This window comes from Haliotis rubra, unplaced genomic scaffold (genome assembly GCF_003918875.1).
Source record: "Haliotis rubra isolate DU_JTF1 unplaced genomic scaffold, ASM391887v1 Scf1255, whole genome shotgun sequence".
NCBI classification, from domain to species: domain Eukaryota; kingdom Metazoa; phylum Mollusca; class Gastropoda; order Lepetellida; family Haliotidae; genus Haliotis; species Haliotis rubra.
Window position 1 is genome coordinate 149367 of NW_025765176.1, and position 10036 is coordinate 159402.

A 10036-nucleotide genomic window follows, 5' to 3' on the forward strand; every position below is an offset into this window, starting at 1 on the left:
GCTGGAATATTCCTGAGTGCGTCGTACAACTAAATTCACTCACTCACTATTAAACTTTGTGTTTGTTTTCGTTGGAGAAACAAGTCATGAGAGTGAAAGCGTTTCTTCTGTTGCAGTGCTGACAAGGTGTAAAATTCTAATTGAAACCCTGTGATATTGTTATACTTGGTGTTCTTTCAACTATTATTTTTCCTAATTCCTTTTGAATTTTGGAACAAGCACATATAGACACAGAGTGTTGCTCTATATATGTTGCTCTATATATGTTGTTCTGTTATGGCTTTGTCGATTTCATGAAGTCAAAATGTAAATGTGAGTGAGTATGGTTTAACGCCGCTTTTAGCAATATTCCAGCAACATCAGATATTGGCGTCACACATTGTACCCATGTGAGGAATCGAACCCGGGCCTTCGTTGTGACGAGCGAACGCTTTAACCACCAGGCTACCCCCACCGCCCCAGCAGATGAAGAGGAATCCAGGATCTGTAATGACAAAATAATCAAGAATTATAAGCATTATATCAGACTTGTAAAATAAAATTTCTGTTAAACGGAAAGATGTATTTTCATACTAAAGAAAATATAATAGGACTTTTAGTTGGTACATCATATTTAGAGATTCGTTTATATATAACATAATCTCCAAGAAGAAAAATATATGAACGTATTCTGTGTTATGTAAACATTCTGTAAATGCTTTTGAGAAGATTTATGGCATATTTACTATTACTTCATGTCACAGGTTGAAACATTTTTTTATCACTTTTCTAACTGTTGAACTGGAATTCACAAATATATATTGATGTTTGGACAGTGCACGTATGAGATCCACTTAACAGTATCCAGCTCTCAGTAAAAAGGTGTATTTAGTTACCTTAACTGTCCCTTCATATGTTTATTACATGATTGAGTGATAATTTTTGTTTGCAAAATAAACAAAAACAACATCACCTTGTTTTCACACCGAATGAAGGCAAGTGACTGTATCCTCTGTCCACAGTCTTATGACAAAGGAAGCGTTCATGAAAAGTTCCATCAATTTATGATTATTGTAGAAAATATTATTTTCTGGCCTTCCATCACTTGTTTTGTCTCCTATCTTCTTTGTAAATGTATTTGTTTGCTGTATATATTTTGTATATGTGTGTACTTTGAAATGGAATCTAATTTATTGATAATAAATATTCATGAAAATGACCTGAGTTAAAGTATGTACTCAGCATCTTGAAAGTCATAAAAGGCAAATATCTGGGCCAGTTCGATGACTTTTTCAGTGGTGAGTCCTCGTACTTTGTATAGTAGCTAGTTTATGGGTGCTTCGTGAAATGCAGCTCGTTAATATTTAACTGGAATAGATCTTAGTATAAACTATGTGATAGTTGAATTCGGACCTTTGAACTGTCGTGGAACGTTTTAACATTACTAATCTTCCACGTCACTTCTGATCTGTGGGACCGCCGCCATATAGCTGGAATATTGCTAAGTGCGGCGTTAAACAACAAACCATCATAATCAGTGACTGGATCTGCTCATACCGCACAATCAGGAATGTCTCTGTCACAGTCTGTAAATGATCAATCTTGGTCAACCAGTGGTTTATAACACGAACAACTACTTCCTAATTTGTCAAGGCATCAGGCAACCAGACAGACAATACATTGTAATTGCCTGATCCTAAATGGTGGTGGTGTGTTTCGACAAGTACTTGTAATTGTAACAGGGCATCATTTGAAGCAAATATGTAATGGTTGTTTTCCTTATATCTGCCAGTCAGGAAAATAACCTGTCGCGACCTAATGTTTTTTGGTTGATGCAGTAAAACTGTTTCGTTAACCAAGCAAATTTCATAGGATCACTTGCATTTTGTATATTTAGCAATGGAACAAAATATATTATTATTAATATATTATTCATAACAATTACAATACATTCACGCCTTTTACTCATACATGAATCAACATATGGGGATCAATTCTCTGAAGTAAAGACCCTAAAACCCATTTGCAAAACAAGTGTTTCTTCCAGTTTATGCCAAGCATTAAATGCTTGATATATATATCGGTTTGCACGTTTGTAATGCCTTCTGTCCGCAAACAGAACGTAGCAACGTTAACATTTTCCATTTGCTCTTCATGGAAATGGCACCAGTACTCATCGTCGTTATTGAAAGGTCACCCAGCTGTACTCATCACCGGTAGTCTCGCACTTTTCGTTATAACTAATACTCATCATCCATTTCACCAGTTCCATACGAAAATGCAATCAGTATGACATACGCTGTAACAACATTATCTCCAACTGTTAATATGTCTTAGTGATATACAAATATTGAGGGAACACGGAAAAGCAAAAGTTTAAACACTGTCCAAACGCACTTCTGGATGATATGTGTGCACGGTTTGGTTGAAAAAAACTTGAATGGTTTGTAATGGTTTTGAAGTAATAACCCGGGCGATAACGTGATGACGTATTCCCCACTGTATCCACTTTAGAGTGAGAGAGTATGTATAGTTTTACGCCACTTTCAGCAATATTCCAGCAATATCATAGCGAGGGACACCAGAAATGGGCTTCACACATTGTACTTATGGGAGGAGTCGAACCTGGGTCTTCGGCGTGAAAGGTCAACGCTTTAACCACTAAGCTACTTTAGAAGATCAAAGGCGATATTGCATGTGATCCAGTAACATATGACTCTAACGCTTCTTTCATTAACGTCCATGCTAGTGTTATACAGGCACACCTGAAACTGGTTTCTAGCCAGCAAACAGAATTACTCGTACCTTCCGCATACGATGTATCCAATCACTACACATTTTAAATGCTTTGTGTGCAGAACATATGAAGAAAAGAATCATAGAGTGAATTTAATGATGAAGTAGCAGATTATCATTTGACTTCAACCAAAGAGGACGTCGGTTTAAAATATTATGTGTTCTGGAATGAGGTAAAAGATTAAGTCTGTCAGAAGTAAAACACAATTTGGCCACAGTTGAACAAGATATCAAAAGACTCAAAGAAAAGCGACTTACTCACCAGAGCTTGGCATAAAGGAGGTCAAAGGAAAAACCCGTAGAGAACATTAATCACATATCTATTATAAATATGCCAAAGACCTCTAGTCACATGTATAAACAAGTATCAACAGTTTTCCAAATATTGTACTCACAAACAAACTGTCATATATTAGTGTTGGGTACGATAGTCAACTTTCAGCCCCAAGAATAATTCATTTATCAAGTATTAAACAAGTGTTCATTAAAATACTGAGTGATATTTGAAAAAAAATAAAGGAACGGAACACATTGTTTTCACAAAGAATGGGGTGATCGCGGATCGGGTTCCAGTTTGTGTGTACCAAGGACTGCCTTGTCTTCTCCAAATTTGGTTCAGGGTGTTCTGATTTGTGAAACTGTTCCTATCTTTTTTAAGTCATATTTAGCCATGTGACAAATATCAATGTCAATGCATACTAAATTTACATAAAACATTAAAATAAAGCACTTGATAAGAAATACAACTGATGCTATCCTCAGTTATAAACAAACGTTATCTTAAAATTGTAAGCCATAAAGCATTCAAAAATGTCACAGTTGAACCATTTTATACCCATTAGGTGTTTTTACTCATTACAGGATATGTTTTCTGTAGCCTTATATTACTGAATGGTAATTCTATTTCTTCACAATTTCCTGATTTCGTTTTGAATCAGATATTGCGCGCAACATAATCTGATAGACATTAAAGCTTCAGAAAACAACTGAATTTACACACTTTTTCAACTCTGCTGTAGGCTTTCTTGTGCCATGAATTTCAAACAATGATCTTCCAAACTATTGCCATGGTAACGTATAGCTTCAATTTACCGTTTACCCATACGATGTTGTTCCAGGTGGATGTAGCAACTCTACAATTTTAGGCACAATGTGGATGTTCAAATATATAGACTTAATTATCTGACCGACACATCTTTGAAAATATAATGTCTTTGTTGGATTAATCTAGTCTTTATATTATCGTATTCTGTTAAAAAATGATAACTATTTTCTGCTTCAGATCAAGCAATCAAACAGCACATCAAGCTAAGGCAAGAATTGCATACAGACAGACAGACAGGTTTATTTCGTAGATGTGGCCATGAGGCCAATAGTACAAAATGACAACTTAGATTAAATTTTTACAGAGCGCATGGACATGATTTTGTTTACAAAAATTGCTAGACGGAGTATTATGTTATGGTTCTTAGTATTTAGAAGATGGACAAATCTTTGTTTATTTGGGTTCATAATATAGATACTTGGTATGTAGTGAGTTCTTACCGCTGCATATAAAAGACATTTCATTAACACCAGATACTCATCTTCTGGTACATTTTTACAATAATCGCATATAGCTACATTATTGTCATAGTCTTTAGATCTTCTATACGAAACTATTTTTAAATTGGTGGAGCCGCATCTAAATTTTGTTAAGACTGCGCAGATGTAACAAAGAGAGTGCGATCAAATACAATTCCGGAACAATATCAGATTTAAAGGCAGAATACATATGCAGTGAGTTTGAGTTTCTTATATCTTGTGTCCATTCTTGATAGTACATGTCTTTACAACGTTGTTTGAAAAGATTTAAAAACAATTCCCAGTTTCCAACATTTTGATATATCCATTGCATACATATGTGCTCAGTTCGTGTCAACCCCTGAAGTATACACACTGTTGTTCCCTTCTTAATGGAAACTGACAGTTTATTCTTTGCATATGAGCATGTTACATGAATTAGGTGTAACTTTGTATCACCTGTAGGTGTGTCATTAAAGAAACTTCGCCATTAAGAGCTTGGAGGTCACGGACTGTGGCGATGGGGTAGTCTGGTGGTTAAAGCGTTCGCTCGTCACGACAAAGACCCAGGTTCGATTCCACACATGGGTAAAATGTGTGAAGCCCATCTCTGGTGTCGCCCGCCGTGATATTGCTAAACTCACTCACTCACGGACTGTGTTGTGAACTGTGGAGTGATACTGAACTGATCAACAACACCAGGAACATGTCAGGAGATGTTCATTGTTGTGTGAACAGTAGGGGTGGGCGATAATACCGGTTAACCGGTATATTGCAATTCGAACTTCACAATACGATATATTGCGGTACACTTTTCGCGAACCGGTTCACCTGATACGATCGGCAATTTCCGTGACATGATCCGTAATTTTCGTGATGTAGTCATAAATACTAATAACATTTGCATTGCCTTTATATTATTAAACATTAATATTTTTGAGAACGTTTATTGGTCATGTAATTGCATTTGCATGACTTTTAAACCATATAAATAAATTAAAAAAGATAGATTGGTACCGGCACTCGTTGTATTGATAAAAAACCCAAAATAGCGGACGCCGCTGTAGTCGCTTTCACGAGTTCAAAACTTCAGAGCGAAGTCTTCAATTTGGAAACATTTTCAATTGATCTTTTGTACAATCACATCTGAGTCCTGCCAGTGGCATTGTTTCGAAAGAAAGGAAACAGTAATTTCATTACTTTAACCCTTGTGTTACACTTTCACAATATATTGCAATACATATTGCAATACGCCAAAACATATCGCAATATATCGCACTATGAAAATTTGTCAATACCCAACCCTAGTGAACAGCTGCTGCCTGTTGTTTTTAACCTAAAGTTTTTCAACACATGGCATTTCCATCACAAGGGATAGATAACTATTTCATAAAGTCACCAAGGTTCCCCTTCTCTCGATTCGTTTACATTTGATTATTTGTTTTTGAAAAGAATTTTTCCTTATGTGTATTTTGATATGTCTTGCATAAAACAAAGGACCTTGAAATATGTGAGGAATAAATAGATAACTCCTACTGCTTTAGACTGTACCAATCAACCTTCAGTTGCCTGTGCTCTACAGCCTGGTTTCATACTGGAGTCATATTGCAATCTGATAGTCTTGTTATTTTACGGTCTTATTCAGTCTTTATGTGTTTCTCGTTAATTTCTAACTTGTTTTAAAAGCCACGTTATGACTGCAATACTGACGATGTGACTTTAAATTTTAACACACAAGAAAAAAAGATCACTCCCTCTTTCTCTCTGATAGTAATCAATCACATCTTGTATTGAATCGTGCTTGCGAGGGAACATAACCTTTGACAAAGTCTGTACATCGCTGCACACTATATGATATTACAGCTGTAAGGAGCCTCTTCAGCAGGTCCACACGGAAGATGTGGCCCGTAATGACAACCCTTTGGGGCATTTCAGTGATATTTCCGTTTAATGGAGCATTAGGTGGTAGCAATATACAGGAGTGGTCATTCAAGGCAAATAACACAATCGCCTACTTAGCTGTTACTGATTTAAACCAACAACGGGTTGTTTCAACCCTGGAATGCGATGTCAAGTGCAGCCAATACCCAGACTGTATTATAACTGTGTACAACCGATCCACATCTTTGTGTGCCATGTTCCGTCTCTTCGACAGAACACTGGACAAGACTCCAACCATTTTACATGGTAACTTCGATGTCAGGCATTTTATGGTGATTGGTAAGACAACCTTTGTTCAATCTTCAAACCATTAGCCACATATTATTTAGCATGATAGCTTTCAGTGGTCCTAAATGATTTAATATAAATTTTATTCAGCTGCATGAATGTTGAAACTGTGAGTAGCTTCCAAGGTTTATACGTACGGTTGCAAATATCTCAGTATTGAACAATTAATACTGTCTCATTGGTTTTCCCTTTTTGTATTCCATGGTATAAAGTAAGTGAGTGAGTGAGTTAAGATTTCTAATACACCCAAGTAGATATAAATAAGTTACATGATATTTAACCAACCAATGGTTGCGCCTACTTTGGCTCTCAGTCCAGATTTGAAGAGGTTATATTAAGACGATGTCGTATTGGTCATTCAAGATATACAAATGAATATCTTTTAAAAGGTGAGGATCCTCCATTCTGTATCCTTTGTGATGAATATGTTGATAACGTCAGGACGGGAGGACGCGCTGGCTAATTAAATAGGTTGACGTTAACGTTGTGAAGGTATTCTCGAACAATTCTGACGATGTGAGGCCTTGCGTGGTCGTGCTACAAAATGACTCCTTTTGGTTGTTGTCGAATAGAGGGTACCACAAAAAGGTCTCAACACGTCACCCCTATATCCCTGGGCATTCAGATTTCCTCGGATGATAACCAAGTTTGATGTTCTCTGGTCACAAACGCCGCCCCATACCATGACGCCTCCGAAAAGCGAACGGATGAACTTCTTCAACGCAGTTTGGCTCCAGTCGCTCCATCATTTCTAAACGGACTGAACCGACTTTTATCTGTAAAGAGCACTCACTCCCAGTCACGTCGCTGCCACTGACAGTTACAACCTGTAACTACGTTTTTATTTTCTACATTTTACTTTAAATATGATAGTTTAGTTAAGCGGAGATTTGGATACCATGTGGTCCTCTGTTGCTTGGAAGGTTATCAGCAAAATACTTCGTTAGTTCTTTACATTTTTAACTCCTTTAAGTCGACCCTTGTCACCACAGATAGCAAGCATATCAACAAGCGCTTTTCCATAACCACACGTCATACTATTCCGCCATACGATTCCGACTAACGATTTGTTTAAGAACCACTAACAAATCACGAAGACACTATATTTTCGCTAATAATAGAATATTTGTCTCCATATGACGACGTGCATGCGTGCGTGTGTGTGTGTGTGTGTGGCTGCTTGTACTAGCCCACACTTGAGCTTGTTTTATAGTGCTAGCCCACTGAGATACCATACCGCAGTGAAGCATGAATAACCCACTCAGACACATTATACTGACTCCGAGCCAACCAGTCCTTGTTGTACCCATTAATGCCGAGCGCTAGACAGGGACAGGGACCAACAAGTACCATATTTTAATGGTGATGACGCGACCGGGGATCGAACCCTCGACCTTCCGCTCTCCGGGCGGACGCTCTAACCACTACACCACGGAGGTGGTCTTTCTGAACAAGAGCCTCTTGATACCTTTTGAAGTCACTGTAAAGAAAGCATGCTTGATTGTACCTCACAAGTCATGAAATATTGACACCAATAGTTGGAGCCAAGAATAGTTCCGTGTGTAAACGGTCAGATGACTCTTTGCATGGACATTTTGGCCATGTTTTATCATTCGTGGTATATGATAATTCCCGTGGAGATTCTGGGTCAGAGTTGTATTCAGCAAAATTCTGTTGGAGCGGACCTTTACAATCGGGTAGCCACTGACTAGCTCACCGACTTGGTTCATGTATGTCATCCTATCCGAATTACGTAACTCGATGCTCATGGTGTTGGTATCTGGTCGAGACCGCATTTTCCATCCAGTATGTCAAGGACACACGTAATATTTAAATGACATTTGTACACTGTATCGATTACAGAAGTATGTACACATCTAACTGAACAATGTTCTGAATACTTAAACTTCAAATAATGATGACTTGGGGATTTTCAGAATTTGTTTCCTGTGGTTTACAAACGCCAATACCATAAAGACCTTAGAGTACAAAGCCTTCATCAACACCTTGAAGCTAAGATGCAACCAAAAAAATAAACATAATTAAAGCACCAGTATCATTTATTCATGATACATGTATATAATATACACTAACAACCAAAAAAAACGATACCAATTTAAAAATATAAATATTGTGAATAAAAATGTATATTTTTTATGAGATATGACATGGAAACAATCGCCTCAATTCAACAGTCAAGAATCATGCAAATAGTTGTGTTTGGGGGCAACGTTTTCGTGCTAACTGTCTTAAAGTATGAAATTTGCTCCCGCGTGCAGCTTGAATCACGTGCATGGTATTCATATAAAATGAGTGCAGAGCTGTTCACTGACATCATCCCATCAAAAATATATTAACGACCATGCCGCGATTAACACAGGAAGAAAGAGAGAGGGCCAATAGAATGATGCAAATGGGAGCCACCCACCAGCACGTTGCTACAACGTTGGGCTGCGCTCGTATTACTATCATGAGACTCCTACAACGTTACAGGCAGACAGGTGTGACATCAGACCGACCCAGAAGTGAGAGACCTCCCGTTACCACGCCGAATGAGGACCGGTATTTACCGATGCTTCATCTCAGAAATCGTTTCCTGCCTGTGACGTCATCAGCAGCAACTGGTGTTGGACATCGTGTCAACCGAAAAACAGTTGCACGACGACTCCGACAGCATGGTATTCGTGCTCACAGACCCTTTCGAAGCGTAGTTTTAACGCATCAACATCGACGTTGACGTCTGCAGTGGGCACGCACCGCAGAACAGGCATTGGTAAAGGGTCATGTTTTCGGACGAGAGTAAGTTCCTCATATTCCATAATGATGGCAGGGCTCGAGTCTATCGAAGACGAGGCGAACGTTACCAACGTAACTGCGTCCAGGAGATGATTCCATTTGGCGGAGGCGGTGTCATGGTTTGGGGTGGTGATGTGAAGACAGATCTCATTGTGGTGAATGGTAATTTGAACGCTCGAGGGTACATCGACCAGATACTGCGCCCAGTTGTCCTGCCTTTCTTGCAACAACACCAAAACCACATCATATTTCAACAGGACAACGCCCCTCCACATACAGCTCGTGTTACCACAGATTTCCTCCAAAGAAATAACGTCAACGTGTTGCCTTGGCCTGCTCGGTCACCTGACATGTCACTCATTGAGCATCTCTTGGAAAATTTGAGTCAACAAGTGCGTGCAAGACCTGTGCCTCCAGGAAACAGACAGCAGCTGGCTCAGGCTCTCCAAGAGGAGTGGAGGAGTATACCCGTGCATGTTATCTGGCGTTTGGTCTACTCAATACGACGTCGAGTTGCCGCATGTATTGATGCACGAGGTGGACATACCAGATACTGATCGCTCTGATAAAATTATCAGTATCATGATGTGTATATACATTGTGACCTGATCGAATACTGGACAGATGACACTCTCTTGTTTCAAGACTTTTTCCAAATTTGTTGTCATCGATA